This window comes from Colossoma macropomum, unplaced genomic scaffold (assembly GCF_904425465.1).
Source record: "Colossoma macropomum unplaced genomic scaffold, Colossoma_macropomum, whole genome shotgun sequence".
In the NCBI taxonomy this organism is placed as follows: Eukaryota; Metazoa; Chordata; class Actinopteri; order Characiformes; family Serrasalmidae; genus Colossoma; species Colossoma macropomum.
In genome coordinates this window covers 5564888-5582452 of record NW_023494805.1, presented here as the reverse complement: position 1 = coordinate 5582452, position 17565 = coordinate 5564888, and the positions used below count along the sequence as shown (strand labels likewise).

The 17565-nt window shown below is 40.0% G+C and overlaps 1 protein-coding gene across 3 annotated transcripts in view; it reads left to right on the top strand.

Annotated features, from left to right (window-relative positions):
• The first annotated feature begins 3820 nt into the window (after positions 1-3820).
• The window catches only part of dnajb6b (DnaJ heat shock protein family (Hsp40) member B6b), a 74610-nt gene continuing 60865 nt past the window's right edge, over positions 3821-17565 (top strand). For 2 of the 3 annotated variants that reach the window (XM_036596866.1, XM_036596868.1), the window contains exon 1: positions 3821-4085. The gene's annotated coding sequence lies outside the window, so the exon portion shown is untranslated. The remainder of the gene's footprint in view (positions 4086-17565) is intronic. The other variant, XM_036596867.1, reaches the window with a different exon arrangement.

Genomic DNA, 17565 nt, shown 5'->3' with positions numbered 1-17565 from the left:
AAGCATTTTTAATGGGGAAATTGGGCCAGATACAAATCAATGAAAGTAAATAAAACACTGTACACATGCAAAAACACATATGCTGAGGGGGTCACATTACTACAGAGACATTTTAAAGTACATTAATGCTTTAAAAGTTTTATAAAGGGCTTAAATTAATTCAAAGTAAGGTTTTATCTGCTGTTCGAATGTGTCCTTTTTCCTGAGAATTTATATATATAAACTATATTAAAATAATAAGATATATTATGTGGAGATGAGTGCATTTCCAAAAGACCCAATAATACCTGATTCCATAATAAACTATACAGTTGTCTATGTTATGCAGAGTAAAGGCACTGAGTTCTCGCCAAAAGGTATTTCACATATCGACAGTGCCGCAATACATGAATAACTGTCTCGGGATCTTTAGGACAAAATGTTCAAGCTTTGTCAATGTTGCCTTCAAACTTTATCACATAGTTTTTAGCTGAGTAGATTTTATGAATATGTGAAAATGACACTTTTTTTTTACTTTGTTAGTGATTAGTTAGTGCATCAATTCCCAGTCATGTTCCTAGAGAATCGCCTGTCCTGCACAGAACAGCTTGTTTATTGAGCAGGGCTGGGTTTCCCAAAAGCACCTCAGCACAAAGGTGATTCTTGAATGGTAGAGCGAGCATCACACTGAACACTTTCTCTACTTATTAAGACGATCCCAATGTTAAGATGCTTTTGGGAAACAGGGCCCACATTAGTTGGATCAGGACTGAGCTGGCATATGGCATATCATGTAGCACTTTGCTATTGTTGGAAAAAAAACTCGTATCTCCAAAATGGTAACTTTACAGGGGAAAAAACCTACTTTACTTTTAATGTAAGTCAATGGAACCAGACTTTTTTCCTAGTAATTTTACGTCAGTTCTTTTGGTCCATTCATCATGAAATTGACATACAATGTAAAGGACAACAGATATTATCAAATGTGCCGGAGCGCATTCGGAACTTTTCACAAAATTTGTTCCACCAAAACATTGGTTGTTTTGTCTGTCGCTTCCTAATAGTGGTTTACCTGATGCATTAAAGCCTTGTTTCAATTGTTTTTGAACTGCCCTCACCCCCACACCCATTATTCAAACGAATGCACTCGCTCTCCGCAGGTTAGCCTCAGTGAGCTAATCGGCTAGCTATGCAAACTTTGACATTCAAAATATTTTTTAAGACGTTTGAGCATAATGTATATAACTTGTGTTAGTTTTGCTTTGTTTGGCTGTGAACTCAGAACAGAACTGAGCTGGAATGTCTTTATTTTTGTTCTTTTTAGCCATGTAGCCCTTAGCACACTAACAAGCCAGTTAGCAGAGTTAAGTGATGATTCTCAGCGTTCATGTATAACAGATGGAGCAGTTTGTAACTTAAAGCCCAGAAAATCGAATGTTATGGTCTCGAAATGTTAAAAGGGATTTTTCAAAAATTCTACATAATTAATTGGTGGGGATGTAAACAAAGTCACTCTGAGTGGTTTGGTGTGAAATGCTCTGTTCTAGAGAAACTTACCGTATGAGAATTGTTCACAGTGGTGGTGATAGGAACCAGACATCCTCTAAAAGCTCCCTCACAGAAAGCTATTACATGAAGTGGTTATATGTTCTGATGTCTAAGACATTGTTAGTTCTGTGATCATGTTTTGTCTTAAGTGTATTTTAATCAATGTATTTTAATCCAGTCATGGTGGAGGAATACATGCAGGGCTTTTCAAGCACAAATAGTCCCCAAATAAAACTGATTTTATCAGATGTATGAATATTTTACCATCATCACCATTCCATATAAAACTCAGAAGACTCGTGTAGGTTCACTGGTGGTTTGGATAGTTAATAAAATGTCTATATTTGTGTTGTAGTCATGGCGACCCCTGGTTCCTATCACCACCACTGTAAAGAAATCAGAGGCTGTAAGTTTCTCCATTATTTCACATCAAACCACTCTGAAGGACTCAGGTTTACATCTTAAGGATTTAATTATTCAGAATTTTTAGAAAATTGGTGGAATTGCCCTTTTAGCATTTTAGTGTAGTTTGTTGCTGTAGCTTATAAACAGCTTTGTCTGCCATTATTTTGGGGTTTGAAAAGGATCACAATGATTTCTGGGCAAGTTCTGCTGCTGAAGTTGAAGCTCAATCCTTCGCCCTTCAGGGGACTCATCTACCACCCTTCACTTTAGCTAATACAGCAAAGGAACAGCCCTTAAGATGGTGCTGGGGGTCCCCCCGAGGGGAGGTGACAAGGCCTAGTGGACGATGGCTTCTTAAAACCAACCAGTAGGCCAAGAATTCATCTTATGTCTCATTTTTCCTTTACTCTGTGATATCAACCCATCAGAACAAACACAGAATTCCAGTAGCGATTATGGGACACCATCAGGAACCAATACATACACACACACACACACACACACACACACACACATTAAAGCCGCTTATCCTTCCGAGTCGCGGGGGGAGCTGGAGCCAATCCCAGCAGTCATTGGGTGGAAGGCAGGATACACACTGGACAGGTCATCAGGAACCAACAGAATCGTTTAAGTGTTTCTTTTTTTTTTTTGTTTTTTTTCAGCAGGGAAATCAGAGTCTATATGAGCTGTTTTCATTATAAATGACTGGCTAACTGGGTTGAAGTGAGTAACAGTGTTGAACACAGATCACATTTCCCATTAAGCTGATATTAATATAGTAAAGAAAACATAAAGTATACAACATAGAGCAGAAGGGAAAGTTGAAAATTGTTTTAATCATAATGTTTTCATTAAAATCTTTGTTTCAGTCCATTTTCATTTCACTTAGGATAATTGAAGATGTAAAAACAAATTTAGCCTAAAATGAGCAGCATTCAGGAGTGGTTGGTGTGACAGGGTGCATATCACTGCTGTCGGAAGAAAACCTTGTATCTCCAAAATGGTAACTTTACAGGAGAAGCAAACGTACTTTACTTTTAATGTAAGTCAATGGAACCAGACTTTTTTCCATTCATAATGAAATTTACACACAATGTAAAAGGGAACAGGTATTTTCAGGACTGAAAAATGACAAAAATGGAGGTACGAGGTTTTCTTCCGACAACAGCGATATGTTGCATGCTAACTGCTAATAATATACGTACTGGGTAACAGTGGTGCACGTAAAATGTGGGACGTGGGTTAAAATGACTTATTTTGGTTACACTAAATAAATTAACAGGGAAAAATAATTGTTTTAAAATGGAATAGCTTGGAAATGAACCACTATAATGGTGTTACTGGAAGACATATTTCATAGATAAAGGTGGATATGGACGTTTTATGTTTCTGTGATCATATAAATGCTACTTTTAATAATATAACTTCATCTCTTTACCTTATACAGTGAATAAAAAACAACAACAATCTCTTCATCGCTTTGAAAGAGATGGTGGGACATAAACTGAAGTCCTAACCAATGGGAGAGCTCGCTTGGCTTTATCCACCTAGATACCACTGTGAAGACAATCCTGATTGGACAGTTTTTGGTGGGCGGGTCCAGAATGTAACCCTTTTGTTTATTAAGAGTGAAATAAGAGCATTACTCCACATAGCACCAATAATTATAAGTATAGAAAATAACATGAGCTAAAAATGTACAGACTTTGTTTCTTCGCATTCAGCCCTCATTGGTTTATCAAAGTGCTCTGCCCACGTGCAGTTAAGGTAGCACGTGGTGTTCGGACGCATCAATGAACATTCCCCGGGCCTCCCCTCCGGAAGTGACGAGGCGGTGGAATGTGCGCGAAAGGCGGCGGAGGTGCTGCAGTGGGGCGCAGTGCGCATGCGCGGGCTCGGTGTTGTTGCAGGTTCAGAGCGCGGTGACTTTCTTCTCGACCTCAGAGAGAAACAGAGAGCGGGAGAGACGGACACGGACAGAGGTTTATGGTTTACAGCTGTGTCCAGTTTGTTCTTGAGGGACGACAAGAGCTGCTCAACCCAGGTGGACCCAGGTGAGACCCTGAAGAAGAAGAATCCCTGCGTTGCTGGAGGAATTTCTCCGAGAAGGAAGAAGGAAGGAAGGAAAGCAGGGAGCCGGACAGACTGAGCAGGTCTGGGTTTTGGTTGTTAAGCTAGGTGTTCATGGCTCTGTTCACCGTGTGGACATTGGCATCCTTACTGGTCATCCGTGGTGTGGTTACCTGTGCTGTTGTGTCTCCGTAGCAGAGGAAGGAGAGAGAGATAGAGGATAAACCGGTTAATGTACCAAATGTTGCTTCATTGAAAGCAGCTTCCTGGTCGAATTTGCCGTTCCACCTTAAATGGTGCAGCAGTTGCATTCTCGAGCCTGGCGCCAGAATGTAACTGCTGCACCTTTTAAGGTGGAACGGGAAAATACCACTAAGAACTTGACTCCAGCTTTATATTGCTTTTAAACGTTCATATCAAACGCCAATATAAATAACGACTCTGTGAAGGTTTATGTGTTTTATAGCCCCTTAAGCTTTCAAACCTTCACCTCAGACCTGCTTTCCTTCCTCTTTTCCTCCTGTGTTTTCTAGTTATATCACTTGTATCAGTCTTGCAGCAGCGTTTGACTTGGTCTCTATCAAGCTCTTCCTTCTAGAACCTTCTGTGGAACCTTCTGTTCTAGCAAATTTCTTACAATTGGTCAAACTTCCAACGTGGGAAGTGTTGACAAGCTCCGCTTAAACCCCCACAGAACTTTCTAGAACTTCAGGTGTTGCTTCTCTTTGACACAGTAACTCTTCCTCCCTGCTGAACAACACCAGTATACGTGTTGGTTCCTTGTGGTGTCTGATAGTGACAGTGTAAAGGGTTCTAATGGTTCAGCAGGTGTCTTTGGATTGATTCCAGAGGCATTTGATGGTTTCCTGATGGGATGTCCTCCAGGAAGCTAGTGGTTTCCTACCAATTCCCATTAGAAAGAAGCACTATCAGGTTTTAATCCTGGTTCTAATGGTCTGTTCTTCGGCAGTGTTCTTGTTCTTCTGAGGTGTTTTACGATTGGGACTTGTAGACCAACGTGAGCTTATCTTGGCTTCTTATCGCATTTTCCAACTGTTGATTCATTCAGTTGTTTATCACGTTGCCACTTAACCCTGCTAAAAAAACATAGAAACCATTGTGTTTCTGTTGGTTCCCAATGGTTTTGTAATGTGTTTTGGCTTTTTTAGTGGGTAAATATCACAGTGTAAAGTATCCCAGTGGTTTAACAAGTGACCCCTGGCTGATTCTAAATGCATTTGATGGTTTCCTAATGAGATCTAAAGATATTCTGTAGAAAACAAGTGGTCTCTTTTAGAAATAATTAAGCACATTCCCATTAAAAAGCACAACCATTAGGTTTTAATCAATGCTTTTTCGGGAGGGCAGGCCTGTTAACCCAGATAGTGAGCATATATCGGTCCGCTGGCTTGATAAGGTCGACACCCCACTGACCGTTCGCCACTGCCGGTCCATCTTTGGACCATCAGGATTACTGTCCTGCATACAAGCTCTAACTAGTTTTTAATCTTCTCAAACAGATTTCAAATGCACAGGGACTTTTATTTTGGAAAATAAATTATGACAATTATTACAAAGTGTAACTAAAAAAAGGAAGGAAACAAAAATAAGTAAATAAGACTGAGAGCGATGATAAGTGGAAATTTGTCTAATACTCTGCTTAAACACCGGTGGGCCGCATGGAAAACGCTGAGCAAAACAGCAGTGGACCACCGGCTTTGCCATCAGCGGGACTACAGTGGCTCACTATCCTCTTGCATTTAATGAAAGTCCTGGACACTCAATCAGTGTCTTGATTATAATTATTATTGTTTTTTTTTTCTGGCCAGCTATGCAAGCGATTCAGTCTATGGTAGATGGATGTTCAGCTACAGAACCTAAATTTCTCAGTTATGGCATTGAAGTTCTGCCTAGAACCTAAACATGTCACCAACAGAGCTCCCAAACAACTGTCCCTACACTGGGGGCAGTCTAAACTAGTACTGGGCAACGTGACAATATTTATCGTTATTGTGATAAATTACATTTTATTATGTAATATCGTCAGTAAATCACTTCCCAACTGCATGTTTGATTAAAAAGAGCATGATTAGTCCTGTTTAATTGGATTTAGTGCAGTGTTTGAAATGTTGAATACAAATAATTGGATTTTTGTTTTTGATAGTTATTAAATGTCAGAAAACATAGATAGATAGATAGAACTTAATTGTCATTGCTCAGTACAAGTACAAGGCAATGCATTGCAGTTAGCATCTACCAGAAGTGCAAATAGTAGCAATACTGCAAAACGGAATGCAAATGTGCAATAACAGACAGAAATATGACGTATGTATGAAATATATAACTATATGAACAATATATACATGATTATAAATATATATATATGCTTGTGTGTATATATACCCCATATCATGATAGAGCTTAAACCTCCTGTAGCATCGTGATATTACAGTATCGCCCAGCTCTAGTCTGAACCAATCAGGCCCATACTTTGTACACAAATGCTTAGACTGTATAAAACAAAGCATTTTAAACTTCCTTAGAAAGACTAACATATAAAAATGATTGGATTTCGGAGCATTTAGAATTCAGTTTTTCCTGTACAGGCAACCTAATACTAGACAGTGCAGGGGAATCTTGATCAGGTGGCAGCCCTACGTCACATACCCAGGGGTAAATTTTAAAAATATGGGTTGACTTTCACAGAAAAGTTTACTGATATGAGCTCATTATCTCTTAACTAAAGTAATGAATGCTGTTTTCTGGAGCACTCTCTCGGAAGCATGTGTTTACATCTGTAATGAACCAGAACGGTAGCCACGGTAACTGTAGCAAGAAAACAAAGGAAGTGGGGGTTGTCAAAATTTGGACACCTAACTGAACATGCAGTTTTCACAGCCTTAAAGTTGATTTGGCCTTAAGGCTTATGCTTAAATGCAGGTGATAAAATGACATACCAGCAGCCTTTAAAACTCTATATTCAAAAAAATGAAAGAAAAAAATATTTGCATACTCCCCCAACAAGAGGGTCTCAGCACCCACAAGGTCTCAGCATGTGTGGATCTTCTTCAGTCCTGGCGGAGAAGCATCTCAGGTGGCTCCTCATGAAGCTGCGAGACAAAATGATCGAGGGTTTATGAACCTGTATCAAGGTCAAAGGTAGTTTAACACTTTTTTTTGGTACTGAAAAGCAAAGATGATGATTCTTCAGGGGTTCTTTAATGAAGTCTGTGATTCTATTTAGAACCATAAGCTTCATATAGAACCATTTCTTGCTTAACTGGTTCTTTGCATGGTGAAATGGTTCTTCATATTGATAGATAATGTGTTGTATATGGTTATATTATCACAAGCATGACATCATAGTAATAGAGGAACCCTTTTTGGTGCTGTAAAGAACCATTTTTTTAAAAACGTTCAATATAGTACCATATACACATTCTCCATTAATCTGAAGAACCATTTTACTGTGCAAAAAACCCTTTAAGCATGTGGATGGTTCTATATATAGGATGTTTCAGACCAGTGCAACACACACTAACACACCACCACGTCAGTGTTACTGCAGTGCTGAGAATGATCCACCACCCAAATAGTACCTGCTCTGTGAGGGTCCATGGGGGTCCTGACCACTGAAGAACAGGGTAAAAGGGGGCTAACAAAGAAACAGATGGACTACAGTCTGTAACTGTAGAACTAGGTATAGAACTCATGGTGCTAAGTAGATCTGTTGCCTTTACTAAGAACACTTGAGGAACTATCTGTAAGTGTGCAGCTCTGTAATTCTGCATGTGCTGTTTTGTAGTTCTGTTGTCTGCAGTGTGCAGTGTTTGCTGGCTGAGCTCTCTGTGTAGTGAAGGCTAGTGAAGTTCTTTCAGTGCTCTTTAAAATGCTGTTGCCCGGTAGGCAGTTCTGGACGGTCTCTCTGCTCTGATAACTGGCTCACTGTGCAAACATTTGCAAATCATTTAATTTTCATGAGCATGTTTTAGACTCATTGACTTGGATTTTACTAAACTGTCCATATTTGGTCAGTTCTAAGCGTCTCTCGTGGCATTTGACGCTGCTTTTGAAAAGTCATAGCAGTCCTGTTTAATTTCATTTGTATGTTGGAACTGATCAAAAAGCACCAGCTGTTGTACATAAAAAAAAAAAAAAGGGTTACTGAATTGAACTATCCGAATGTTTACGGTTATTTTTATCCAATGGTTCACACATAAACACGTTGTGCTGCACTAAATCCAGTTAAACAGGACTGATTCTGCTGTCTTTGGTCTTTGACTTTCCCCAAGTACAGATAACGCAAGTAGGGTGTGTGATTATATATCGCTGTAGTCAGAACAAAACTTCGTATCTCCATTTTTGTCCAAATTTACTTACTGTTTGGATTTACTTACTTTACCTACTGGCCCAAAATTACTTGGGGGGAAAAAAGTCTGGTTCCATTGACTTACAAAAAAAAAACAAACATATTTTTATTTTTTCTTCTCCTGTAAAGTTACCATTTTGGAGATACGGGGTTTTGTTCGGACAACGAATATATGTACAATATATATATATATATATATATATATATATATATATATATATATAGATAGATAGATAGATAGATATATTTGTTTGAATTTTTATAGAAATACAGCTTTCTGGCAAAATAAGTGTTAGATGCTGAGTCAGGTTTGATCTGCAATGTTGACATTGGCTTTTTATTTGGCTGCTTTTTACACACCGGTATAACAGTAACTCTTACCTGAGGAAGTATTTCAACAAGTATCCCAGATAAACTATGCAATGATCTCAGTAAAGTGTGTTGTGATATCTGAAAGTAAGAAGTCAGTTATAACAGCAATGATGTTCCTTAAAAGTAGACGAATGTTTTTTTTTTTTTCCAATTAGGTGTAAAATTTTGTCAAATTAGTTATTTAGTTTCTTCTTAATACTGCATTTTCTGTACTTCAACAATCTGAATAATTGGACTAGTTTTCTGACAAACAGTATCGTACCATAGCAATAACAACCATTAAAATAAACACAGATGTCTGTGAAATAAAGGTCATAATTTATGTGGACTTTTACATGCATTCAACATTTTAAAAAAAAAAAATCAGTTTCACAGTACTTTGACTGTTAAAGTGTAATATATATATATGTGTGTATATGTGTGTGTGTGTGAAAAAGAGCATGTATGAGCATGTATTACTCTGGACTGTGAGTTATACATACCTGAATGCAGCGCAGTGTCACTGTGTGCTGTTGCAACACTTCCTACTTTTGTTTTTTCAAGTTCATACTGTGAAAAAGAGAAATGCCTTTACCTCTTTATGTAAGTGTTTGGGTAAAGTAAGAGACGTGGAGGTTTACAAAGCAAACAGAAATACAAACTTAAGATATAAATAGGGTAGAAACAGAAGAGAAGGTGAAGTGCGTTGTTTAAGTTGTCTAAATGAATCGACCTATTCTAGTTGTTACTGGGTGTGTAAGTGAGAGAGATCATTAAACAAGTGTAGCTGTGTTATAATTATCACCATCATAGTCATAGAGGTTCTTTCTTTATCTGGAAGCAAACAATGGGAATTTAAAAGCTGATTTTTCAGAATATTTGCATTGCTGAGATGTAAACAGAGTGATTCAGAGTGGTTTGGTGTGCAGTGGTTCATTGTAGAGACTCTGATTTCTTTACAGTGGTGGTGATAGGAACCAGACATCTGAAGAGTTTATGCCTCTAAAACCTCCCTCACAGCAAGTCAGTACATGAGATGGTTATGAATGTGCTGCCCGATGTCTGAGACACTGTTTTACTATAGTTTTAAGGTAAAAATGAAACATGTTAGAAGATATTTTTAATATCTATTCATGGTAGGGAGGAGTTATAGAGCAAAATAGTTTCCATAGAAAGCTTACTTTTTCAGATTTATCACTATTTTACTGTCGACATTCCACATAAAACTCAGAAGACACCTGCAGGTTCACTGGTCATTTTAGATAATAAATAAAAGATCTGTAATCAAAAATTACTTGAACTAGAACAGAAATAACCAAATTGCATATAGAACTGCAGTGTAACTTCATCCTTCTTTGGGTTCTTCTGGGTCCTCGGCCCAGATCTGGCCCACACACTGTAAAATGAGTAGAACTAATGAACTCACTAACTAACAAATCTGGCCCAAATCTGCCACAACTACACTGTTGGACCACAACATGCCAGAATTGGTCCAGAATGGCGACCCCTGGTTCCTATCACCACCACTGGGAAGAAATGACTCTCTACAATCAACCGTTTCACACCAAACCACTCTGAATGACTGTGTTTACTTCTCTAACACTGAGAAATGTAGACAAATCAGTGGAATTTCCCTTTAAGGGGCAAAAAGGTTGAACACTGTTTCCCACTTATTTTTTTTTTTACAGTACCCAAAAGCTCTTACAGTAGGAGCTGAACTAAGCCATCAGAATATTTCTTGTCCTTTTTTGGATATGATGCAGGGTGGACAGTGATATTTCACTGTGAAACATGTTCATTATAAACCATGTCAGGCCATGGCCTGAATTGGCCTCCTGAGTGCTTGCCAATAGTCCAGAATGATGTCCACTGACCGGGACTGTAGCATCTGGTGTTCGCCTTCACAAAGCTGCAGCATGGTCAGAGCCACTGTGGAGAAAAGGCAGAAATGAGAGGAGAGAGGGAGAGATGGAGGGTCCGAGAGGTTGAAGTAATGGTTTTATTCTATAGTGGTGTTCCTGTGAGTTTTTATAGCCATGTCGAACTCTTAAGCAGGGGATTGTGGGATTGATTGACCCACATCTGTTCCTCCCAGAAGGCAAATATATTGGTGAGTGGAACTGCAGTAGAACCACACATGCTTTCACACACTGGATGAAGCTGAAAGCTTAACATTTTTGCCCTTGACACACAAAGCTGCACAAGTGATCCATCAGAAATCCCCCTCACATGCACACATGGTGGTGGTGTGTTAGTGTGTGTTGTGCTGGTAAGAGTGGATCAGACACAGCAGTGCTGCTGAAGTTTTTAAACACTGTGTCCACTCACTGTCCACTCTATTAGACACTCCTACCTTGTCAGTCCACCTTGTAGATGTAAAGTCAGAGACGATAGCTCATCTGCTGCTGCACAGTTTGTGTTGGTCATCCTCTAGTCCTTCATCAGTGGTCACAGGACGCTGCCCACAGGACGCTGTTGGCTGGATATTTTTGGTTGGTGGACTATTCTCAGTCCAGCAGCGACACTGAGGTGTTTAAAAACTCCAGCAACTCAGACCAGCGCAACACACACTAACACACCACCACCACGTCAGTGTTACTGCAGTGCTGAGAATGACCCACCACCCAAATAGTACCTGCTCTGTGAGGGTCCATGGAGGTCCTGACCACTGAAGAACAGGGTAAAAGGGGGCTAACAAAGTATCAGAGAAACAGATGGACTACAGTCTGTAACTGTAGAACTACAAAGTGCTCCTATATAGTAAGTGGAGCTGATAAAATGGACAATGAGCATAGAAACAAGGAGGTGGTCAGAATGTTATGCCTGATCGGTGTATATAGATATGAACGTCCGTACATATACAGGTCAAGTAGATATGTACTAAAGCAATAAGCCACAAGAGGCAGTGCGATTTTACCACGGGGTAAAATGTAGTTCCTCTAGAGTATGTTATTGTTGCCAAGCAACCACTAAATGAGGAGAATGTTTGGTCGCCCATCGCTGTATATTGCGGTCATTTCATTTTTTTTTCTTCTCTTTTTTTTACTTTTGTCATATAACAATGAACGTATGATAGCACAGCACTGCTTAATGCCAAAATTTTCGCTTTATTAGAACCATTTTTAGTGGGACTCACTTAATATAAATAAGGATAAATGATGCATTATTAATATTTGGTTCCTAATTTCTGTTCTGGGTTTAACCTTATTCTGATATGTTGATTCTGCATCTGAGCTGCTCTGTGATTGATCATACATCTCACTTTGGAGCTTTAGCATTTTATTTTAAAACCTTTTCTTAATGGGGGAAAAAGAGTCTAAAAAAACTATTGTACTTAGGTTAGACCTAGAGTTAATACCTGTATCAGTTCTCAGTATTGGCAGATACTTGCGGGTCAGGTATTGGAAGTAAAAGTGGTATCAGTGCATCCCTACACAGCAGTGTTTACTTTTGTCATTTTTCACGCAGTTCTTGATGCGGATGCCACTGTTGCTGGTTTAAAACGGCCACATTGATGACACGAGTGCTTTGCGACTGGCGGCTGTTCAAAAATGTGCTTCATGTAGCTGTGCCCTCGTGGAAAATAATGCCCAGTTATAGTGTACCTACCACCGCCTTCCATCATGCTACCCTGACAGTGTTTACGGTGATCCTTGCAGTCCTACTATGGTCGAATTGCATTGTATAACGAATCAACATCACAATTTTAGTCAGACTTTTTGTGCAGCCCTAACGCATGTACAGTTCCACACAAACCGGCGTGCACAATTGGTCGTCTAGCAGCTGACCTTATCTTCCTTATCTCCTGACACCAGAGAAGGTCGTCCCATTTCCTGGGGTATTCATCAGCTTTGGCTAGCCTGGATGAACTGAGGCACAGAGGAGTCGCTCTGTCTTAGTTAAGCCACTAGAGTAATGTTTGCTTATGCAAGGTGACGAGGCCCAGGCTTGGCTCAGCGAGGAGTAGAGCGAGGGCGAGGGAGGGCGTGTGGTGGTGTTAGAGTTGTTCAGAGCTGCTCTACACAGACTGATTTGACAGCAGGCGTTTAGTGCCACTGTGAGAAACCACTGAACACACTGCAGTGAATTCAGCAAGCAGCTCCCATCTGCTCACACAGGAAGGCTTACAGCCACAGAGTGACACAAAATGTGTTGATTTCCTTTCATGGAGTCAGAGTGAACGTCATACCTCTGAAAAGAAAACCAATATTTGCCTTAATATTCATTTTATATCTGAGAAGGCAAGTACAGTACAGTAGGGTGCACTGTGTGCCATGGGGGCATTTTTGAAGGACGGACTCTCTGGTTATGTAAGTAGCATTTCTGCTCAGAAAGGAACTCAGGTAATGTTCTATTTGGTTGCTAAGTTACATTTCCTCTCTCTGGAAGTCCAGGCGTGTCTGGTATTGAGACTATCCACTATGCCAGGGGATGGCAACCCAAATGTTAAGAAGAGCCATTTCGTTCCTTCCAACAGAAATCAAATCGCCACGGGAGCCACGACATTTTATGTCCATTTTATTGAAGTAACGTTTTACCATCTTAGATGAAAATGTTTTAATATGTGCTAATGTCCTGGTATAGACTAAAAAATATAGACGCAAACACAGTCTTACGTTGCTCTGCTTTAAGCTTTTCTCGCATCTCCGGCAGGAAACTTCTCCTCTTGTAAAATGTCTCTCAACGTTCGGCTTTTCACAAAGCAGAAGTCGCTTCTCATTCGTCAGCTTCTTGTTTGAATTTCCACATTTCACCTTAAATGGCACCAGAGTGCAACTGCTGCACAATGTAAGGTAGAATGGGAAAATTCAAACAAGAAGTTGGCGAATGAGAAACTGACTTCAGCTTTGTGACTTTTTAGCGTTGGACAGTTTCTCGTTGCAGATTAAACGTATCAGGAAACCAGCTGGAGTGATTATAAATGCAAATTATTCCATTCGTCTCCAAATTATCGATGTTCGTCTTAAAGCTTTCTCTTTGCCATTTCTTTAGCTACTAGCTAGGTCAGACTGTTGTCTGTGTTGCTATGGTGAGTGCCGCATGTTGCCGACCCCTATGCTGTGCTATCCATTTAAAGGAGTTTGAACAGTACAGAAATGCTCTGCACAGATGTTATCAGATGTAATTCCAATATCGGACAGCTGGTAGTAATGAAATTTTCCTGTTTATTGCTGTATAATGTAAAATTTGGTGCGTCCTTGTTCATTTTTGAAGTGAAAAGAGGCAAACATAACCTCTGTGATATTCTTGGTCTGTCTTGCTTAAGATCGACCCACAGATTTTCAGTGATGTTCAAGTCGGGGACTGTTTTGGGCCATTCCAAAAGCTTCCGTGTGCATTTCTTGAAGTAGTTCACGGTGGATTTGAAATGTTTTGGATCATTGTCTTGTCTCTTTTCAGCTTCAGTCTTTTGTCATACCTCTCTGCCAGAATTTGCTGATATTTAGTGGAATCTATGCTCTCATCTAACCGTGTAACATATCCTGAGCCACCGGCTGCCACACAGCCCCAAAGCATAACAGACCCACCGTCATGCTTAACAGTTGGCACGGTGTTCTTTTCATTAAATGCTGCTTCTTTTGTCTCCAAACATTCGTTTTGTGATTGTGGCCAGAGAGCTCCACTTTTTACTTTGTCAGTCCACATCACTTTCCAGAATGCCTCAAGCTTATCTAGATTTTGTTTTGCATACTTTAGATGTGGACTTTTAGGTTACGTTTACACAGCAGGTAAAAGTGGCCCAAATCAGATTGAGTTCAGAGATCAGTCTGTGTAAACAGCAAAAAATGCATTGAATCTGACATTTTCAATTCCGATTTGAGGCGCTTTCATATGTGATACTGAAATCCGATCCACATCTGATCTGTGGCAGTGTGCCTCAGTCTGAACTGCGTGAATTCCGATCTGGCTGTTTTTACGTCAATCCAACTCGACATTCGTCATCATTCGTGCTGCTGAGACTCAAAACATTTGGGGTGATATTTATGTCCAAAAATTAGAAGAGACTTTCTCCATGTTTGAAGAGATTTTGAAAGAAGTGTCCGAACGCGGTCATGGGAGAACGAGGCTGCAACATCAAAGAACAGTTAACATCAAAGTAAAGTTTAAAGAATCCGAGGACTCAAACCAAAGAAGTGACCGCGCCCTTTTTATGGCGAGCTCGAACACATTCTGGGTGATGAGCCCAGCTGTCAGTGAGTGAAACTTCATTCTGGCTCCTGTGATGCTGGTGAAGATGAAACTGAAAGTTCCGGGAGCGACTGGTGTTTGTTGGAAGTCATTGTTTACCTCTGGATGAGCCACGAGAAGCAACATGAAGCACTGTTCTTTTGCGCATGTGGGTCGGTTTAGGAGCTGATCTGTTCAGACTGATGTCGCATACAGATCACATTTAAAAGATAATCTGAACAGCCAAACAAAAAAATCGGATTTGGTGAGAAGATCAGATTTGGGCCACTTTTACCTGCTGTGTGAACAAAGCCTTAGTCACAGGTAAGGTTTCCTTCTGATCGCTTCCATGCAGATAATATATGTGCAAGCAGTGCTGCTCAGTAGAGTGGTGCACCACCACTCCTGTATCAGCTAAACCTTCCTGCAGGTCCTTTGCTGTCATGTGGGGGTTTTACTTTGCCTTCTGGCCAGCATACAATCAGTTCTTTCTGAGAGTTTTTGGTCTTCCAGACCTTATTTTGACGTCCTCAGTTCCTCTTATTCTGACTTTTTTTGAGCTGGGAGAGCTTTGCTAGCTTTTTATAGCCTTCTCCTTCTGTGTAGGCATCAGTAAGCTTCAGCCAGCTGCTTAGAGGAGCTCAAACAAGGTTTGAAGAGTCAGAGAATTGATTACTCTCTGGAACTGTCATCAGCTGATGATTCCTACTGACCTTTCTTGGCCTGTCTAACCAGCCTTAACGAGTAAATTAAGCCCTAACAAGTTAAGCTATGAGACTTTACAACTGAGAGGTACATTTTGCACGTACCACAATTATTGTTAATTAATCTAATATAAAGTAATTGTGTATTAGTATTTTCAGAAATATTATATTAAAAAGAAAAAAAAATTACATATGTAATTTTGGGAGGGGTGCCTAAACTCTTGCATACAAATGTACTCATAAATCATTCCCCATAAATCATTCACTCCATAGAAGGAAGAAATAATTAAGACGGAGAAGAAGAAGAAGTGGAATGTGAAAGTAAATAACAGCCAGTAATGAGTAGTAGTGTCCACTAAAGGTCAGACAGTCCTACTGTCATGTGCTTTACTAGAGGTGTAACCTGTGATAGTTTGTGTCAGTCTTTGTGCTTGCATTCCAGAAGAAGTGAAAGAAGGGAAATTAGTGACGAACAAATAGAATAAATAGGAGCAGCAGACTGTGTTACTATAGAGTGAGAATACCACTGAGAGGGATCTCAGAAAGCGAGAGAGATTGAGCGGTTACTCTGTGTAGGTCAGTTGGTAGGTCAGATGGATAGAGGAGTGTGATCACGTCCTCATTTGCCTTCGAAGGCAAAGCAGATAAAAATAGCAAACGAACAGGACCCAGCCAGAACGCCACGACCGGCAACGTAACACCCCAGTGCCTTTGTTTATCACTGTTTGATAAGAAGTTTGTCTACATAAGGTGCTGTTTAACAGAGCTTTGATGATTCTATTCAGTGAGCAGACTTTGGTCTGTTGACTGTATCAGTTAATGATACACCAAAATGACGATTCTTGACTGAAACTAAAATTCAGGACACACATATTTGCTTAAATTAAACTAACGTAATGCAAACACTGCTTTTGTAATTGTCATGTTTGCAAAGAGAACTAGAAGACTGATTCAATCTGCTGACTAACATTGAATATTAAAAGTTGTAAAAATATAAAAATGGAATGTAAATATAATGTTTCCCAAAGGAATTTAAAGCCGAATTCCAGAGTGCCTCTGCTGTAACATCAGAAAACCCTTCATTTATTATTATTTGTAAAGCTTGTGGACTTGATGATGGAGCTCGTTAGAGCAGGACGAGGTCATACCTGGGCTCTAAGTTCTCCAACAGGCTGCTACAGATAGTGGTTGGTCATCGAGTATAATGAAGTTGAGCAACTTCTCTGTGATCCCTCTAGCCTGAGTTGTCTGCTGGACGTTTGTTGTATTTCTAGAAACCGTCAGCGAGAGGCGGTGTCTTCCTGTCTGTTAGCTAGCATGAACTTCTGGTGCTCTTTCACATGAAACCTCATTTGATTAAACTGGTTGTATTGTACGATGCAGCCGTACTTCCACCCCTCGGCACACTGGCTTTACACACATTACTAGTAGCGCTCTTGCTTTTCGGCTTTTCCAGACTAAAAAATCTCCAAACGAACGACATTTTAGTCAAACCACCAGCTAATCTTGTTTGCTCACTCACTCACATACTGAAGTTGCTGCGGGTTCTTGGTAAGATGTGGAATGGAATGTGGATCGTGCGTATCTCGTTGCATTATAGCGGGTTCATGGATCGGTAAGTGGATTGGCTCTGTCCGTCCGACGCGTGAATGATGTCAATATTGGGCCTCATACTGATATGGGATCGGATGGAACCTGTCTCTGCTCATCGATTCAGGAAACTCATATTGTGATAAAATTACAATTTATTGTGCAGCTCCAGTTTGGACCAAGCTAGAACTAACGCTTTGTACAGTGTCGTCTGTCACTGTGTAACTGGAGTGCAGTGCTGCCTCAGACTTAAGTACGAAGTGTGAAGCAGTCAGAAATTCTCATTCATGTCTACATTTACATTTACGGCATTTGGCAGACGCTCTTATCCAGAGCGACTTACAATTTGATCATTTTACACAGGCAGGTGAAGGTAGTGTT